Here is a 20,512-nt window from a genome sequence, read left to right as displayed (position 1 = left end):
CAGAAGGCAAAAAAAACTGCAGAAGCAGCACCTATTGTGAAATAAGAGACACATGTCCGCCATGTTCTTCTATGGATCAAAGCTATATAGATCATAGGCTTCAACTCACTGGTCCTCTTCCCACCCAAACCAGCTCTCTTGTTGTCCACCTATCTTGGTTCTTATACCAGACAGAGTAACCATCTTTTGAAGGGGTGAGAGGCGCAAATAGCATTTCCCTTTCTCCCCAAAAATATTTAGTTTGGACAGCGTGTTGTGATGGACATCCACAGTGAACCTTGCCTTCTGAATGATGTACTACTACTGCCCATTGAGACTGGTAATGGCAGAAGGTAGGAAGGTCAACAGCATGTGGAGCCAATGACAGACGAAGCCATCTAATTCTAGTTTCCCCTCTTCCTGCTCCTTGTTTTCTATAGGGATTAATAAGGAGGAAGCTGAAACCGGTATCATGGGCTGGTTGAATGCAGAGAAATTGTGGGAGGCACCAGCTAGGGAACCCCTAAGGGAAGAAGGCTCAAAGCCCAGGGAGTGGTGGTAGGGCAGTGATGAGTGGGAGAAGAGGGAGAAGACTGGGAAGAGGAGGTGTTGGAAGCTGAAGATATAACAGGGTATAGTGAACAGGAGAGTCTGTGGCAAAGACATGTCCAGAAGCAGTGGCAGAAGCAGAAGCCTTATTCCCCTACTCCCCACTACTCCCCTGTATCTAGCCAGTCCATGACATCAGGTAACCTGAACCTCCAGCGATGAATAGATGGATCCAGGAGCACACGCAAACTCCAAACCTGTTCTTTCAAAGGGAATACAACCCCATTCAGAAGAGAGACAACTAGCAATACTCCTAGACATGAGAACCTCTTCCATCTTCCCTGGGTTCAAGCTCTGCTTATTAGCATCCACTTCACCACTGTGCCCAAGCATAGCTGTCAAGCTTCCCGTATTTGGTGGGAAAATCCCTTATTCCAGCACCATTTCCTGCTGCTATCCCGGATTGTTGATATCCCGTAAATTTCCCAGATTTCAAAGGAAGCAGCTCCTCTCCCTCCCTGCTGGCCAGGGAGGCTCCTCAACTGCGTTGCTCGGCTGCGTTGCTCACCAATAAGGAGTCTGAGAAGGACTGGGGGGTGGAGCTTGCATGCCTTGTGCCGATCAAATCGGCCGCGTTGCCTGGGGACTCGCCTTTGCTTCAGCGCTTCCCAGTGGAGAGGTGACGGTGTGGTTTTCCTTGCTGCTGTATCCCTTTGCCGGGTTGCTACACTGTGGGAACCACCGCTTGAGGCTTCGTTTGGCTGAGGGCTGGGCTTTCTGCCTTTGGGCCTTTGGCTTGGAGGGGATCTACTCTGTGTGTGTGTGTGTGTGAGAGAGAGAGAGAGAGGGGGAGGGAGAGAGAGAGGGGGGGGAAGTGTGAATGTGTCACTTAAGCTGATAGTAGGAATGCTGTAGCTTCACACACTTACCTTCACACAATGTGTAGTTAACTTGGGGGATTTTTTTACTGCAGGATGTGGTGAGGTCAGTACTTTAGATTTACAAGGGGATCTGAGAGATGAATGGGAGATACGGTTTGTCAGTATTAATGGACAGCTAAAAATTAACTTAACTCCAAAAGTTAGGACCAAGATTCAAATCCTGACTGGGTAACTTTGCTCACTAGTAACATTGAACCATGAGGACGAGATGGTTTGACAGTGTTCTCGAAGCTACCAGCATGAGTTTGACCAAACTACAGGAGGCAGTGGAAGACAGCAGTGCCTGGGACAGGTGAGGCTGCTGATCCTTATTTTGGCTGCTGATCCCTTATTTTCAAATCTGAAAGTTGAAAGGTATATGCCCAAGCAACAGTCCAGACAATACACAGCCTCTTCTGACTCAATAGAATAGTGCTGTGTGTCATCAGTGTACCCCAACACTTCAAATGACTGTACCTCATGGCTTCCTAGAGACATTAAACAGACCATTGTAGCTGAAGACCATGATCATTGCTTTGCTTAATCTTCTCCTCTCCAGGCTAAACACATACAGCCCTTTCAACCATATGGTGCCCTTTAGATCCAAGACATGCCAGCTGGGGGTTATGGGAGCTGCACTACAAAACATCTAGAGGGCACCAGGTTGGCCAAGGCTGTCTCATGTGTACACTGCTTCCACGCTTTGCATTTCATTGTAGGCCAGTGCTGTATTTCACAATGGAATTTTAAGCTGAGCATATTCTATCATGATCAAAGGGACACACGCCTGGCATTAAATGGCACACGGGATGAAAAAGGATGTGAAGGCACAACAGCCACCATTATAAATGTTTATAGACATACCTGAAGTCTTATCTAAAGTTCATCCTGTTAAAGGACATGTTTTATGTTGTACGGTTCCTCTTAGAATATCAATCTAATAAGCACCAAATGAGTCTGAAGACAATGCTGTTATAAAAAAAAATGGAGAAAAATGATTAAAATGTGATAATTATACTGACAGTTTATATGCTCAATCTAATCAGCCGAACTTCCAATTTGTCATAATGTACACTCACTCATACATTATTGCTTAATTATAGCAACACTTCTATTTGGAGAGGCTGTCAATCACATGAATGCCCATCATTTTTCTTTATTTGCATTTAAAAGACATATTTTAACTCTGATTGAAAGCCCACTCTATTATATTGAGTTAACCCTAGCCATCTTTCTTGCTTACTGTAAACTTGGCTCTTCTGTTTGTAAGGTTTATGTCACTCGGAGGCATTGTGAAGTCATGCTTTCCCTTTCATCTTGCATCAGTTCTCTTAGCCACCTGCAATTAAGACTAACCAATCAATAAGAAGCACAATCCAGCCCCTGGATGCCCAAGCAGACCAGGAGCCAAGTAAGTGCACTAGTCCCAGTCCACCCCAGGCACAGAGCATGTGGGAGCTCTCATGGGAAAAGGCCATAGCCCAGTGTCAGAGCACATGCTTTAAATGAAGAAGACAGCAGGTTCATTCCCTGGCATCTCCAGTAAAAATTATCATGGAAGCAGGTGATGGGAAGTACTTCTGCCTGAGACACTGGAGAAGAGTAAATGGCCAAATAGTGTGAGTTGGTACAGAGCAGCTTCCTGTTAGTCATGATGCAACTGATCTGTGCAAAGTCCAAGGCAAGAGGAAAACTGAGAATGACAACCCCCCCCCCCAAGTGTCCATATATTCCAGGGACTGTTCTGGATCCTGGTTTCTGATTTGATCCCAGAATGTACCACTTTTCCTTAAAGGTAAAGGGACCCTTGACCGTTAGGACAACTCTGGGGTTGCGGTGCTCATCTCACTTTACTGGCCAAGGGAGCCAGCGTTTGCCCACAGACAACTTCCGGGTCATGCGGCCAGCACGACTAAGTCGCTTCTGGCGAACCAGAGCAGCACACGGAAATGCCGTTTACCTTCCCACTGGAGCTGTACTTATTTATCTACTTGCACTTTGTGCTTTCGAACTGCTAGGTGGGCAGGAGCAGGGACCAAACAATGGAAGCTCATGGGGATTCAAACTGCCGACCTTCCGATTGGCAAGCCATAGGCTCTGTGGTTTAAACCACAGTGCCACCCGCGTCCCTTCACTTTTCCTTAGGACATCCCTATTTTCATTGGATAAATGTTGGAGGGTATCAGATGATCTGTGGGTGATTTGCGGCATTGATAGTACAAAGCACAGGTTCCACTAGGCATTGCAGATTATGGACCAAAGAGTGCCTCATGACATTTTGTGATCTCGAAGCTACCAGCATGAGTTTGACCAAACTGCGGGAGGCAGTGGAAGTAGTGGCGTAGCGTGGGGGGTGCAGGGGGGGCCGGCCGCACTGGGCGCAACATCTGGGGGTTAGGGTTAGGGGGCGCAAATCCACGGGTTAGGGGGCGCAAATCCATGGGTTAGGGGGCGCAAATTACTTGCCTTGCCCCGGGTGCTGACAACCCATGCTACGCCACTGAGTGGAAGATAGGAGTGCCTGGTGTGCTCTGGTCCATAAGGTCACGAAGAGTCGGACACGACTAAACGGCTAAACAAAAACAACAACCACCCTGAATAAAGTGCACATGATAGTGTGTCTTGCCAGAGAAAAACTATGGATTGGAGCTTCCTACCAGAAGCAAAATTAATAAAGCATAAGGGAAACATGGGCAGGAGTTCGGAGGGAGAGGGGCAAGAGAACTCCTTTATGAGCAACACGTCTCATTTTCAAATAGAGGAAATTCCTTCCATGGCTCTCCAATCGCAATGGTTCAATAAACAGAAGCACATGGAGGAAAGTGAATCCTGTTTATTTCACCCCATTCAACCTTAAATGCATACAGCACAAAAGCTAATCCTGGGCTTACATTTCTGCAGTACGCCAGGTATGCTACTGAAGAGCACCTTTCTCATGCCTGCAATTGCAGAGGACTTGCCCACAAAACACAGGTAAGTGAGGCACACTTCAAACTGTCATAGGTGTCATTGCAGGGAAAGCAGCTATTCTTCTGCGATTTGGTAGGGTTTGTGCACTCCAAAGGGGCAACCATGGCTACAAATTCCATCCAGCTCTCCCAAAATAAAACAAGAAGGAGATTGTTACTCCTTCTAAAAATAAATAAATCAAAGAGTCCAGACCCCCAAACCCTGGTTGCAATTTGGTGGGCTTAATCCACTCTGGAGAGGCTGCTATGCTGTACATTTCATCCATTTCTTTCAAGAAGGGAAAAAGTTATAGCCATATTTTGATTCTCCATGATAGCGAAATATGGGAAATGGAGCTTTGTTTTTAATGAAGCTGCTTTGAACCTGGAGCATGAATTGAATTGGACAGACTATGGAGTGACTCAGAACAGATTGTACCACTTCCTGAAGTGAATCAAATCTTGTGGATGGTGCGCACTGCAACTTCCTATGTTACAATGTACATAGTCCAGTATTATAAAGCATGGATTTCCTTTCTCAGGCCAAGGCAGGCAGAAGTCCAGGTTCTGCAGGTGTTGGGTATTGGGTGTGGAGCTTCTGCACAGCTTTTTTATTGGGGGGGGGGGTTGGGGCATGGAGGCAACCTTCGAGACAGAGCTGTTGTTTCTGAAGAGTGCAGAGAGTTAGGAGGTTCCTATTCACCTCACAGAGCTACAATTCTCAAAGTTCCCTGTGAAGAGGGATTGATTGTAAAGCACTCTGAGAATTGTATTGTTATGGGAGGGAGTTCCCACAAGACCTGATGGCCTGATTCCTTGTTGACATAAATTGTGCTTCTGGCTCATGGAGGGAGCATGAATAGTGCAAATCATTGAATACACAAAATTGTAAATTGTGTAAATTGTGGTCATCAGGTGGGGAGAGGAAACACACTTTATTTACTCATGGGCAAGAAAGAAATAACAAATTTTGTGGGGAGGGATGCTGTCTGATTGTTAATATACTAAAATCAAAGTCCTTTTTAGTAATAAACTGAACTGTAGCCTGTACCAGCAGGAAGGCAAAAACCAGTGTTAGGAAGTGGTGAAATGCTGGAAAGAGATCCTTCAATTATACCTAAATTATCCAAGTAGTTAGACAAGATCCATATCATTTGCAACGACCTTGATCTTAGGACTCATTGATATTTTAGGTGATGTTCTTTTAATTTTTGCAAATTTGTAACATTAGTTATGGTTCAGTACCAGTATCAAGATCATTAGTATTAAGTCAAACACTTATATGGATTCACAAGGCAGCAATAGCAATGGAACTTCCAACTATTTATTTGAAAGTTTCAACTCTAGTTTGCCGTCATCTTCTGCTCTTGGTGGCACTGAGATGGCTCCCTACAGAGCAGAACCTGCTCTGCTTTAAAGATACATGCCTGCCATTCATAAATTTTGGAACCCATAATTAGAGGCACGGACTCTTAAGTCTCGAAGCAATGCGAAGGTAATCAAGTCCAATCTGCTGAACTGACACAAAATTCACTGTGCCGACCATTTTCATTTGCACCCCCCAGGATTTAAGAAGCACTGACTCAAATAGATTAACCTATTGCCTTGCGGTGCTGGGAAGCTGGTACACTAGGGTTAACATTGCCATAGCACGGCCAATTCAACCAACCTAAGCTTGATTAATTACTGAACATTTTTTTTACACTCAAAATAAAAATAAAAAAAAATTGTCCAGTAGCACCTTAGAGACCAACAGGGTTTGTTCTGCATATACCCGGTTGCCTGGGAGTAAAGATGGAAGTATCTGTCCTTTTCAGTTCTTTCAGTTTCTCATTTGTCTGGTCATAAATTCAATTCTCCACATTTCTGCATCAGTTTGCTTTTAAAAAAAAACTATCATGAAAATTTTGGTGCAAACTTATCCTAATACAGTGGTACCTCAGGTTACATACGCTTCAGGTTACATAAGCTTCAGGTTACAGAATCTGAAAACCCAGAAATAGTACTTCAGGTTAAGAACTTTGCTTCAGGATGAGAACAGAAATCGTGCTCCGGCGGCGCAGCAGCAGCAGGAGGCCCCATTGGTTAAAGTGGTGCTTCAGGTTAAGAACAGTTTCAGGTTAAGAATGGACTTCTGGAACGAATTAAGTACTTAACCCGAGGTACCACTGTAAACACATTTTCATATGCAGATTTTAATAATACACACATTCTTTCAATCAATTTCCCTTAATATATGTCATTTCCAACAAAATTTTCATATTTGTGCACACTTTCCCATATATATATATGCATATATATGGACTTTTTGGTTAGAGAACAGCATCAGAAAACTAGGAGAAGTGCAAATTTCAAAGGCTGGCTGTGTTTTGGTTCTAATATTGTTTTGAATTGAGTTTAAAATGTCAGTTTCTCTCTCCTCCCCCCCCCACTTCCTACCTGAGCATAAGCCTTCTGCACTTTAGTGGAACTTATTTCTGAGTAGTTAAGCATTGCACTGCTGCTTGAGTTGCAACCCTCCGTTATCAACTTCAGCTTCCTGCAATGTGATTATCTGTCTCCCATAAGAGAAACTAAAAAAAAGTAAAAGCAAAAACAATTTGAAAGCCAACCATTTTGTATATATGTGGAACAGATGAAAAAAGATGAACCAATGTGTTGTTACTGGGTTTTTTTTTTTTTAAGACAGCTTGAAACAGCTGGTTTGAGCCTGCAGGTAAGAGTGGTCAAGTTTTTCACCTTCACATTTACTCTCACATCTTCCCTCAGTAGATCATTCCCTGAGCTGAAAGAAATAGGAGTCAGAAGCGGTGCAGCGGTGCATGCCTGCTCAGCTTATTAAAACGGGGAAAAGGCAATATTTCACCCCCCAGAAATAAAAAAAAAAAGATAGACAAGTAAGAGAGGCTAATCCATCTGATGAAATTAGCAGGCAGAGTATGTAGCTGTTTGAAATGATGAACGAGGTTGAAATAGCTACACAGGCTTACATCCAGTGGGATAATTACTCCAAGCTCTCGGGCTAAAATCTGTCTTGGAGGAACCGGGAGGCTTTGATGACTCAATTTCAATGGGCATGCTTATGAAATACATAGTAAAAGCTATTAAAACTGAATTGTTCTTGGGTGGTATTCTGAGACTGGGCTACTGACCCCATCAGGCTGTTTTTTAATAAGCTGCACGCTAGCTATGCTCCCAGAAGTGGAGCCTGCGTTAGCTGCCCACCTGCTGTGCCTTAACCACCTCGTACCCCCTGCACCCCATTGTGAGCAATTATTATGGTTCCAGAATGCATCCTGCTTTCTACGTATGGAAATATGGGATAAAGCTCTCTGCCGAACCTCTGCTGCCGTCCTCCCGGTTTTAGATTCAGCCTGCATATATTAACCTGCGCATCATGTTAAAGAGATGGCACGCTTCACAATCCCTCTCCTGTAGTAGATTTCATTATCTATAAAGCCTGCTGCAGAAATGAAAGCATTTGGAAACAAAAATAATATTCAGAATATTGCAGGCGTAGAACTCTTTGCAAACTGTTAGTAATTGCTGGTATACCACTAATACCTTGTACATGCATATCAAATAGCCGTTTTCTACCTGATGTCAAAGTACATTAACTGTCTAGGGGTGTAGTTCATGTTCCTCCTTTTGCGGGAGATATGTATAAATGTACAAACCTTCCCCCCCCCCCCCGCAGCCCATAATTCCAGTCTGGTTCAATGAGCACTGGACCTCTTTCCAAGGTTTTTTTTTAAAAAAAATATTGAAAAGACTTCTGTTCAAAGAGCTTCCAGAGTGATTTACAAAAACAAGGTGGAAGGCAAAGAAACCAATATATATATTTTTAAAAGCCCCTAATACTTTTTACAAAGGAGAATAAACAAACTTTTTTTTAACTGAAGGACTTTATTTTTCCCTTCAGATTTCTTATCTCGTGTAGGACCCTTCTGACAAGTCTTCTGATACCTCTATGAGTGAATCAGTGATGGGTCTGTCAGAGCTGATCTCAAGTGTCTGTCTATATTTGGGGAGGGGGTGGCCTTTTGGGCCTAGTGCACCAGATCTTTAGCTTCCCTCACCTCATGGGCCAACTTTCACAGGTAGGCAGGGCCAATCACTTGTCAATCATCTGGCGTCAGGCAGTCCCACTCACCTGTCAAAGTTAACTTGCAGGGATGAGGGGAGGTTGACCTGCTTTGTCAGTACATTTCCTGCAAGAAACACACTGGCGAAGCAGCACCTGGCAGGCCTGAATGCTCCACTCTTCAGCTGAGTCTACCTCAGCATCTGAGCTCAGACGATGAGCAGAGACTCCAAGCCTGATCTCTGCAAGGGTCTAAGCAGGGAACTGGCATGCACAGCCAATGCAGAATTGAACCCCACTATCAGCTGACATGTATGGAAGTGAGAGCTGGACCATAAAGAAGGCTGATCACCGAAGAATTGATGCTTTTGAATTATGGTGCTGGAGGAGACTCTTGAGAGTCCCGTGGACTGCAAGATGATCAATTCCATTCTTAAGGAAATCAGCCCTGAGTGCTCACTGGAAGGACAGATCCTGAAGCTGAGGCTACGATACTTTGGCCACCTCGTGAGAAGAGAAGACTCCCTGGAAAAGACCCTGATGTTGGGAAAGATGGAGGGCACAAGGAGAAGGGGATGACAGAGGACAAGATGGCTGGACAGTGTTCTTGAAGCTACGAACATGAGTTTGACCAAGCTGCGGGAGGCAGTGGAAGACAGGAGTGCCTGGCGTGCTCTGGTCCATGGGGTCACGAAGAGTCAGACATGACTAAACAACTAAACAACAACAATCAGCTAACTTCACCCGTTGACATCAGCTGACTGACAAGTGACCATGGTTTAGAGGGAATGGCTTTGCCATCTATGCTTACTCATACATATACATTAGTCCTGGGGTGGAGAAGCTCGAGGGCCACATTCCATTCTGAGAAACCACTTGGATGCCACATGCCAGTGGTGGGAGGAGCCGGAGGCAAAAGTGGGCAGAGCAACAAGTGTAAAATTTGCCTTTGTACTACTGGCTAGTTTCCACAAACACACACCTCTGTACCCTCTATCCAGGCACTCAGGAAGCAATATCAGCACTCAAGGACCCATTGCAGCCAGCCAAAAACCCTTGGGAGGTGAAACAGGCCTGGGCAAGAGGGTGTGTGGCCTAGGGAATGTTATGAGGACTACACAGCAGCATTCATCCCCCAGACCTGAGGTTCTCCACCCCACCCCAGAATCCCCTTGCATCGCTTTGTAAGAGGTTACAAATGTGCTTACAACCGTTTCTCATAATTCTGGAAGGCGTCAATGTTTCTCAGCAAGCCCTGCTCTCTGATCCCAGGGTCCTGCTTTGGCAGCAGTTGGGCCAGATCCGTAGCACTTGCACTGCTGTAGTTTCAGGAAGCGCTGGCATCTTTGGGCGGCTGCCAACTCTCCATGGATGCTGCTGCCTGTGCTTCCTTGGGCCAGCCTGCATGCTTCCCTGGGCTTGGAATTTACCTCAGTTGGCAGGAGGCCGCAAGGTGCTTGTGCTTTTAGTTCCCCACAAAGCCCTGAAACGACACGCCATGGGGGCACTGATTCCAGGCAGGCAGGTGGCACTTTGCCAGGGAGGCAATTGGTGAGATGGGGGTGGGGGCTGGTGTAAAAATTATTCTGTCAGGACTCAGAAAGAGCATCACATCTGACTGCCCAACAGGAATAAAATCACTAATGCAGTTGAAGCTGTTGCCTATAAACTGGTGCTAGAACTTTTCCATTTCACCCAGCCATCAAGTCTGGCTTTATTGAAAAGCGCCCTTACAGAGCTTAAGGAAGGCATCCTCCACCTCAGCCCTTCAGATGTTTGTGGCCTACAACTCCCATGATCCCTAGCTAGCAGGACTACTGGTCAGAGACGCTGGGAATTGTAGTCTCAAAACATCTGGAGGGCCAAGGTTGAGGAAGCCTGGCTCAAGGCAGCATTGGGGGACCTGTGGTCCTCCAGATGTTGCAGGACTATCCCTGACAGTTGACTCGTGCTGATAGGATGCCCCTTTTCCCCACAGCTCTGTGTGGGGAAAAAGAGTGCCCTAACAACTCTCAGCACCCTTAACAAACTACAGCAGGCATAGGAAAACTTGGTTTTGTTCTGTATGCTGTTGTTTTCAATCAGCCTGAAAGGCTAAGGTTATCCTGCATTGGGCTTCCTCAACCTTGGCCCTCCAGATGTTTTGAGACTACAAATCGCACCACTGGTCCTGTTAGCTAGGGATGATCAGAGTTGTAGTCCCAAAACATCTGGCGGGCCAAGTTTGCCTATGCCTGAACTACCCCTCCCAGGATCCTTTGGGGGAAGGCAGGCCTCTTTAAAGTTGTGGTTGCTGCCGCTTTGCCGGTGAGTCTTGGGGAGGACCGCTCCCCCTGCAAGCCCATTCTCCACCTTGGGCCTGGGGGCGGGCCCCATGCTCCATCTCAGCATATAAGGCTCCAAGGAGGCCTCAGGACATTGCTGCTGCCGCTTAGCTGTGAGTTTGTGGGGAGGACTCTTCCCCCTGCAAGCCCACTCCACCAGGCCAGGGGGCGGGGCCCATACTCACCGCCGCTACAACGTTAAGGACACTGGTGCTGCTGCAGCAAATGTTTAAAATGTTTTTATATATTTTAAAGTGTTTTAAAAGTGTTTTTACTTTTTACTTTGTTGTACCACCATAAACGGTGGTTTTTATTCATGTATTTTTATTTTGTTTTGTTTTATTTTGGGTTGGGATGGGATGGTTGTTGAGTGGGGTGGGGATTGGTTTTGTTTTGGTATAATTGGTTTTGTTTGTTTGTTTGTTTGTTTGTTTTTATATTTTGTAAATGGAGGCGAGCATGAGGCTTGGGATTCCTACTGTGGAGGGGTGAGGGAGGTATGGCGGTGGGGGCAGAAGTCATAGGCAAAGGGGATCGAGATATGGATATGCTCGTACCCCTTCCAATCTGCGCCCCATCCCGAGAGATGAGGGTAGGGTGAGCAAGGATTACTCACCTCCGTCACTGGTGTTGTGCAATGCCAGGTCTATAGGCAACAAAACCGCCACCCTGCGAGATTTCTTCACCTCGCAGGGGGTCGACCTGGCTTGTGTGATGGAGACCTGGGTGCACGAAGGGGAAATTGTTACCTTACAAGAGATGGTGCCCCCGGGTTTCTCCGTCCTCCACCAGTCGCGGACTGTGGGCTGGGGGGGAGGGGTGGCATTATTAATCCGGGAAGATTGTTCTTTCAGGGCTCTACCATCGCCATTGATCCCCGGCATTGAATGTGTTGGCCTAGTGTGGGGCTCCAAGGTGAGCTTGGCTGTCTGGCTGGTGTACCGGCCACCTAGCGCACCAGCAGCCACCCTGTCAGGCCTGCTAGAGGCAGTGGCTGGCTGGGCCTTGGAGTTCCCTAACCTATTGGTATTGGGGGACTTCAACATCCATGCTGATGCCACTCCCTCCTCACAGGCTCTGGACCTGGTGTCTTCCATGGCGACACTAGGGCTCTCCCAGTTTGTTTCGGGCCCCACACATCAAGCAGGCCACACACTGGATTTGATCTTTGGCGTCGGTATAGATGTGATCATGTTTCCTTCAATGAAGGTGCCATGGTCTGATCACTACGCTCTGAAAGCCAGGATTGACGTTCCACCCCCACCCTGCTTAGGTGGCGAGCCAATTTGGGCTCGCCCACAGAGGCTGATGGACCCTGATAGATTCCGTCAAGCCTTGCGGGACCTTTCTCCCCCTGGCGACTCATTGACTGAGCTTGTTGAGGGCTGGAATACCCAGCTCCTGGCAGCCATCAATGAGATCGCACCTAAGCGCCCTCTGCGATCCCGCAGAAACCGGGCTCCCTGGTTTACCGACGAGCTCCGGAAAATGAAGCGGGACCTCAGACGGCTAGAGCAAGTATGGGGGGGTGCCCGTGATGGAGCTTCAAGAACATCTTATAGGGTTTTTATGAAAACCTACGAGATGGCAGTGAAGGCCGCTAAGAAGTCCTACTTCTCAGCCTCCATTGCATCCGCTAGCTCTCGCCCGGCACAATTCTTTAGTATAATTTGGTCTTTAACATCCCTCGAAGGACAGCCAAATTTAAATAACAATTTGACACACAGCTGTGAGGCATTTGCGAGCTTTTTTGCGGAGAAGGTCCTGTTGCTCCGCCATGACCTCCCTGCCAATTTGGATACAATAAAGGAACTGGAGGCCCCTCAACTGTCCTCGGGTCCAGTATTGGACCACTTTGACCGGATATCCCCAGCCGACGTGGACAGACTCCTCCGAGCTGGAAAGCCCACCACTTGTCCTCTCGACCCGTTCCCGTCTTGCCTGATTAGAGCGTGTCCAGACGAGGTGCAGGCCCCCCTGGGGGATATCATCAATTTGTCCCTTGGCACCAGACATTCCCAGGGGAACTGAAGGAGGCAGTGGTGCGACCGCTCTTAAAGAAAACATCATTAGATCCCTTAGATCTATCCAATTACCGCCCAGTTTCGAATCTTCCATTCCTGGGTAAGGTGATTGAGAGAGCGGTTGCTGAACAGCTTGGTAGGTTTCTGGATGAAACATCGGCTCTGGATTCATTCCAGTCCGGCTTCCGCGCTGGTCATGGGACCGAGACGGCTCTGGTCGCCCTAACACATGATCTCCACAGGCAGCTGGATCGAGGCAGGTCGGGGCTGCTGATTCTTCTAGACCTGTCAGCAGCCTTTGACATGGTCGATCACGAACTCCTGGACCACCGCCTTGCCGACGTGGGGATCCAGGGCACAGTCCTTCAATGGCTGCGCTCGTTTCTCTCTGGTCGGGGACAGAGGGTGGCGCTTGGGGGGGAATTGTCATCGCGCCACTCCTTGGTGTGTGGAGTGCCCCAGGCTGCGATACTCTCCCCGATGCTTTTTAACATCTTTATGCGCCCCCTCGCTCAGCTTGTCCGGAGTTTTGGGCTGGGCTGTCATCAGTATGCTGATGACACCCAACTCTATCTGTTGATGGATGGCCATCCTGACTCAGCCCCAAACACACTGATCAGATGCTTGGAAGCTGTGGCTGGATGGTTACGTGGGAGCCGGTTGAAGTTAAATCCTTCGAAGACAGAGGTCCTCTGGCTGGGATGGGACGATATGGGATTGAGGGGGCAACTCCCATCTCTTGCGGGGGTGCAATTAGTGCCAGCACCGTCCGTTAAGAGTTTGGGTGTAATCTTCGATACCTCCCTCTCCATGGAGGCGCAGATTGCAGCTATAACAAAGGCGGCATTTTTTCATCTCCGCCAAGCTAAGCAGTTGGCTCCTTACCTCTCTCGCCCTGACCTAGCCACTGTGATCCATGCGACGGTCACCTCCAGACTGGATTGTTGTAACTCGCTCTACGTGGGGCTGCCCTTGAGACTGACCCAGAAACTCCAGCGGGTGCAGAATGCCGCAGCGGAACTCCTTACGGGGTCTTCGCTGCGAGATCACATTCATCCAGTACTATACCAGTTGCATTGGCTCCTGGTGGAGTACAGGATCAGGTTTAAGGTGCTGGTTTTAACTTTCAAAGCCCTATACGGCCTAGGACCCTCATACCTACGGGACCGCCTCTCCTGGTATGCCCCACAGAGGAACTTAACAGTCTTCAAATAAAAACATCTTGAAGGTCCCAGGCCACAGAGAGGTTAGGCTGGCCTCAACTAGAGCCAGGGCTTTTTCGGCTGTGGCTCCAACCTGGTGGAACGCTCTGTCACAAGAGACAAGGGCCCCGCAGGACTTGACATCTTTCCGCAGGGCCTGCAAGACAGAGCTGTTCCACCAGGCCTTTGGTCAGGGCGCAGCCTGACTCCCTCCTTTGGCAATCTTTACAGAACTTTAGTTTATGATTGCCATCAATTTTGATTTTAATTAATTTTTATAATGTTTTTATAATGTTGCACTATTTTAGTGTTGTTAGCCGCCCTGAGCCTGGCTTCGGCTGGGGAGGGCGGGATATAAATAAAATTTATTATTATTATTATTATTATTATTATTATTATTATTATTATTACCATCGCTCTTTAAATGTGTGGTGTGAATGTGGCCTATATCAGCTTTTTAAGCTTGTACTAGCAGGGCTCCTCCTGCACTCTTGAGATAAGAATGTAAATGCATGCACAATATTAATAACAGTAATAATAAGAATACTCCTGTGTGACGGATAAACAGTAGCTGGTGTTAACACAAACATGCTGGGTGTACCTGGTGAAATGCAGTTGCCCTTTGTCCCAGAGTCTCATAATTTTCCCGCGGAGATGGCAGCAAGCCTATATATTTTGGATTAGATCACCTGTCATGTGTTATTCCTTACATAATTGTTTCTATAACCCACCATTATCCTTATGATTGTTCTTGCTCCATTATCCACTTAGCCTTGCCTAATGCATGTGCCACAGGGAGAATGCGGGAAGGGGGGGGGGAGGCTGAATCAATGGAGGGCTTTTAGTAATAAAGAGACGAGCACTATACCAAAATACAAACAAGAAAGCAATTTAGCATCCTCCCCTGCAGCAGGTGAACAGGAGGAGAACATGCTAGTAGCGTTATATGTATGAGGCCAAGAAGAGGCTTATAATTGCATCTCAACTTCAGGAGCCATTATTTTGCCTAGTTAGTTCTTCTTTCAGCCTGGATCTCTTTCATTTTTTTTTTCCAAGAAGAAATTGATTGCCTTATAACCTAAAATACAGGACTGGAGGGGATTCTCCAGACCAGAAATGCATTTTCATCTCACCATGTCGTCCTAGGTAATAACATGCATTTATTTGTGTATTTTGAGGATTTATATCTCAGCTTTCTAGTCAAACGATCTCCAAGATAGTTTATATTATTTTGCCACAATACAATGCAACATAACATGGTGACTTGCCATGTAATTCAATCAGCTCCAAGTGATGGGGCAGCCGGGGGGACATTCGCATCATGCATTTAAAGCACCGTGACACCACTTTAAACCATCATGGCTTCTCCCAAAGAATTATGGGAGCTGTAGTTTGCTAAAGGTGCTGGGAATTGTTAGGAGAACCCTGTTTTACTTATTTATTTAAATCTATATACAGTCAAACCTTGGTTGTCAAACGTAATCCATTCCGGAAGACAGTTCCACTTCCAAAACATTCAACAACCGAAAACTGATAGTGGAAGCCTCAATACAACAGGAAAACTCAAAATGGAAGCTGCGTAGCACGTTTGGCTTCCGAAAATCATTCGAAAACCGGAGCAGTTACTTCTGGGTTTTCAGTGTTTGGAAGCCGAGGTTTGACTGTACTGTCCTTCATCCAAAGATTGCCGGGCGGTTTACACCATAAAACTACAAAATGAAAACACATAGCATAACAAACACAAACAGGAAAAAGCCCTCCCACAAACACATTTAAAAGGCAATCGGTTGTTTATTCAGCCAAAGGCTTGGTGATAGAAGAAAGTTTTCACCTGACGCCTAAAAGTATATATTCCCCTCCCAGAGCTACTATTCCCAGAGTGGCCCAGCAATCAATCTCTCCTGCCCAGCCACATTTTGTTTTGCTGTTTTATTGCTGGTGGCAGCACAGGAGTTTTCTCTGTCACCTTCTCAAAATGCCACCCCCCCCCCACATCACACCAAGAAGGAACCAAGGAGATCCTTCTGGGCAAGGTGACTGGGTGACTCCCTGCACTGCTGCTGCTACAGAAGTCCCATTAAATGTCATTTTAATACTATTAAAACTGTGGCCACAAATCCCATTTAAGCTTCATTAAAAAGTTACTTCAAAGTTGGTAGGGGGTTGGACTTAGATGATCCTTGTGGTCCCTTCCAACTTTACACTTCTATGAACATTATTTACAACTTCTTTTTTTTAAAAAAAAAAAAAAAGCTTTAATTGTACTTTTAGCTGTGGCAATGAACCTCTGCAACAGCTGAGGCACAATCCTGGCCATCTTGCTCAGAATTACAAGCCCATTCGTACTTCCTCAGAGAGGGGAGTTGAGGGAGCAGCAGCCAGACTCATCTTGCCTCAGCAGATGGGCTGCTGGTTATGCTGGCCGCTGCAGGAGAGCAAGCAGGTTGGCTACCCATTGTAAAACAGGACAGCCAATTCTGAGACATGTGAGGGCCAATTTACTTCTCCTATCCATACACCTCTGGCCGGAGAGAATTGTCCCATTTTGCTTCACAGTTGGGCCAGCCTTGAGAAGGGGTGATCTCTAAAGAATGTAGAGGACCATTGCAGCTCTGGGCTGGGTGGAGAGGACCCTCTCCTCTCCATCTCTGGGCATTCCCCACTCAGCTTGGCTTAATTTCTCAGAAAAGTAAAGAAATTGGGGGTGGAGTGGGGAGAATCTGCAATTGATTTAACTTCATGGGAAAACTGAGGCAGCAGAGCTACTTGGAAGGTTGGGCACTCCCGGATCCAGCTTCACACCTCTTTTTAACAGTATGAAGCCACTCAATAACCTGAAAGACCACCCCAATTCATCCTGATTTGCTTCGCTATTTGGGGTACAGGCAGGGCGAATGCATACATATTGTACCTTGACTAAATAGGTTTGATATGTATGTGGCGATTGTTGGAATGGCTACTGATGTCACAGAAGGCATCAATGCCTCCTTAGTGAGGGAAATCAGTGATATTCCCATGTGAAGGAAACCTGATGAACCAGCTGGACCCTTTCTCCCCAAATAAAAGGTTTCAGATTCCTCAAACACTGTTCATTACTTCCCTTCCTATTTTTGTTTTTCAGCTTTCCCTCACCAGGAGGAGAAAATTCAAAGTGACGTGCAGGACATTATTCTGCAAGATTGTGATCTTTGAGGTGTGCCTCTGTCTGCAACATTTCAAGGTAACTCCACTCGTTTTGGTCAAGTAAAACGAGTCAAGGTGCCATAATGAGACAAATGATCTTCAGAGGTTTAATTAGGGGAGGGAGACCCTTTCAGTTAGTTTATTTTCATTCAATAGCCTAACATACAAAAACCGCTGAAACCAATAAAGTAATGGAGAACCTGAAAAAGGAGGTCTGAAAGGCACCTTTGCGAAAAACAATTGATTTGCTTCATTTCATTGAAATGGCTGGTGCTTTGATGGTTCATATTTACAATAGCTTGTCCTGTTCTTCAGTGGAGTTGATATGTTGAAGTCTTTAGAACCATAAACTTGATCAGAACTTCCTGGGTAATAAACAGCGGATTTAAGATGTTGGCCCCCTCCTCACGATGCTACTGCAAGCCCAGCTGCGTGCCAATTTGTAGCTAAAGACATCAAGAAATGTGTTCTTCATGCTCAAATGCCCTTGGAAGTTGAAAATAGTTCCTGGAAGCTCAATATGCAAACTGGATTCAGAGCCTTGAAGAATTTAGAGAGTGAAACACACACACACACAAACACACACGCACCAAAGAACACAACACCCTGACCTTCCCTAACAAAGGGCAAAGCTTGGATAAATCCATTATCACTATAGACAGGAGAGCTTTTTGGAGCTCAGAGGGTTGAGTTTCTTCTGTCTCTTTCACTGCTTTTGTAGAAAGATCAGAGAGTGAAACCAGGGGATGCTGATTGCATGTATATTATATATACACATGCACACACAGAGAGAGAGATAAACTTAAAGCAATTTCACAAACCCAAACAGGAAAGTTGCATGTTTTAGAAAAGATAGAAAAAACAGGAGGCCTCACAACTGCAGCAACACAATGACAGAGGAGAAGAAAAGGACCAAGTGACCTCCTGTATCTAAACAAGCATCCAATTTCTAAACATTGGGTCTAAGAAGGTTTTCTTCCCATTAGCAGTTCTTTCATACCATTCCCATCACCCCCCCCCCATTAAATGTAGTCTCGAAATGGCATGGACCTGTTTTCCAGTAGAACAAGCATCATCCTTCCCACTGTAAGCACCTTATTTTTATTTTCTTTGGTCCTTTGGCTCTTTAGGGATGCTTTCAGTGTGGAGATCTGTTGGAGGGTCCTGCTCCCCTTTATTTATTTTATTCAAAGCATTGGCTAAAATAAATAAAAAATTAGTAATAAATTCTGGAAAAGTAATCAAAAAGAAGGGTTGTTTTTTTTCCACATGTGGTGGACGTGCCCCAGAAGAAAAATATTCTGGGACATGATTTATGAAGAATTAGGTGGGAGGAAGAATGGAATATCTGAGAAAAGGGCATGGCTAACTAACTGGAACACACCGCACTGCAACATTTTGTTGAAGTCCCACTTGTCTATGTTACCAATTTGTTGCCCATGAACGACCTTTTCCAAAGTGATCCCATGGGTGCATACATGTGGAAGGATTTGCATCAGAACTGGTTATTCATATACTGTTTCCACAATCCACTGAGGATAATCCTAAATTCCTGCCAGAGCCTGCTCACAGACTAATCACAAGAATAACATATTCCAACACAACCTTTCTACATGTACAGTGGTACCTCGGGTTAAGTACTTAATTTGTTCCGGAGGTCCGTTCTTAACCTGAAACTGTTCTTAACCTGAAGCACCACTTTAGCTAATGGGGCCTCCTGCTGCTGCCACGCCGCCGGAGCACAATTTCTGTTCTCATCCTGAAGCAAAGTTCTTAACCCGAGGTACTATTTCTGGGTTAGCGGAGTCTGTAACCTGAAGCGTATTTAACCTGAAGCGTATGTAACCTGAGGTACCACTGTAATCTACTCTCATAGAATGGCTTCGTTGAGGGCAGGGGGTCAGGTGGGTGAAATCATATTATGAGCATAAGGTAGTGCTGTGCAGAAAATGTCTTCCACTTTTTTTTACCTTTCTCTATCAATTAATGAGGAAACAATGCTTAGAAAATTATCAAAGGAGAGAGTGGGAAAAAAAATCAGTGAAATTCTTATGTGTGGTATGCAGGGCTTTGGTTGTGCTTGCCTTACTTCTGAGGCAGCAAAGAAGTTTTCTTTCATTCCTCAAATCATTTTTCTGGTACTCTGCATGTTACCACCTTCCCTGGATGCCTGTGCTTCAGGGAAACTTCTTGATATCCTTCGCTGGGCTTTCCTCTAAGCATGGGAAGTTGGGGAGATAGCCTACTGTGCCCCAGCAGATGTTTATTATTTTTAAAAATCCATGTGAGTTTTTTTAAAAAGAAAGGTGAAATGAAGGCCTTCCCTTAAAAACAACATCAGAGAGTGCACTCAGGCGCCTCAGCCACCCTGGGGTTCTCTTTCAGGTAAAACTCACAGGGAGAAATCCTGTCCCATGGGTGCCCCCCCGCCCAGGTTCAAGTTGCTCAGGCAGCTGGGGAGGCTGCAGAGCACTGTGGAAATGTTTAATGGAAAGAAAAAACCACATCAGCACCACATATTTTAAGCATTATTATACCACTTTAACAAGCATGGCTTCCCCCAAAGAATAATGGGAACTGTAGTTTGTTAAGGGTGCTGAGAGTGGTTAGGAGACGCCTGTTCCCCTCACAGAGCTACAATTTCCAGAGTGGCTTAACAAACAAACCCTCTTCCCAGGAAACTGTAAGAATTGTAGCTCTGTGAGAGGAATAGGTAATAACTGTGCTTTTAAATGTGTGGTGTAAATGTGATCACACTCGCTATCCATTTACATCTTGAAACGATAAGGTAGTCTCAGTCCAGCACCAAGGAAAATTCTAAAGAAATTCTAAAGCACCCAGAGAATAATGCAGGAAAGTGGAAAGCTCTTTCACAAGGAAAGAAAAGTTTCAAGCAAAGTTTCTGGACACCACAATTTAAGAAGGATGTTGACAAACTGGAACCTGCACAACCAAGATGATCAAGGGTCTGGAACCCAAGCCTTACAAGAAAAGTTTGAAGGACCTGGGTATGTTTAGCCTGGAAAAGAGGAGACTGAGAGGAGTTGTGATAGCCATCTTCAAATATCTTAAGGGCTATCACATGGAAGAGGAAGCATGCTTGTTTTCTCCTGCTCTTGAGGGTAGGACTTGAGGCAATGGCTTCAAGTTACAAGAAAGGAGATTCTGACTAAACTTTCGGAAAAACTTTTGGACAGTCAGAGCTGTTTGGCAGTGGAACAGACTCCCACGAGAGGTGGTGGACTCTCCTTCCTTGGAGGTTTTTAAACAGAGGTTGAATGGTCATCTGTCATGGATGC

At 45.9% G+C, this 20,512-nt stretch overlaps 2 long non-coding RNA genes across 2 annotated transcripts in view; both read left to right on the top strand.

Moving 5' to 3' along the window:
- Positions 1–489: 489 nt before the first annotated feature.
- On the top strand, positions 490–2,821 carry LOC309339669. Its single transcript, XR_014155520.1, has 3 exons — positions 490–1,207; positions 1,655–1,761; positions 2,775–2,821. It is a non-coding gene; the product is annotated as an uncharacterized lncRNA (long non-coding RNA).
- A 1,533-nt stretch (positions 2,822–4,354) lies between these two features.
- Positions 4,355–20,512, top strand: part of LOC309339659 — a 42,682-nt gene continuing 26,524 nt past the window's right edge. The window contains exons 1-2 of the long non-coding RNA XR_014155511.1: positions 4,355–4,421; positions 17,152–17,250. This is a non-coding gene — a long non-coding RNA (uncharacterized lncRNA). The remainder of the gene's footprint in view (positions 4,422–17,151; positions 17,251–20,512) is intronic.

This window comes from Podarcis erhardii (genome assembly GCF_964252035.2).
Source record: "Podarcis erhardii genome assembly, chromosome: 3".
NCBI classification, from domain to species: domain Eukaryota; kingdom Metazoa; phylum Chordata; class Lepidosauria; order Squamata; family Lacertidae; genus Podarcis; species Podarcis erhardii.
This window is presented reverse-complemented; position numbering and strand designations above follow the sequence as displayed.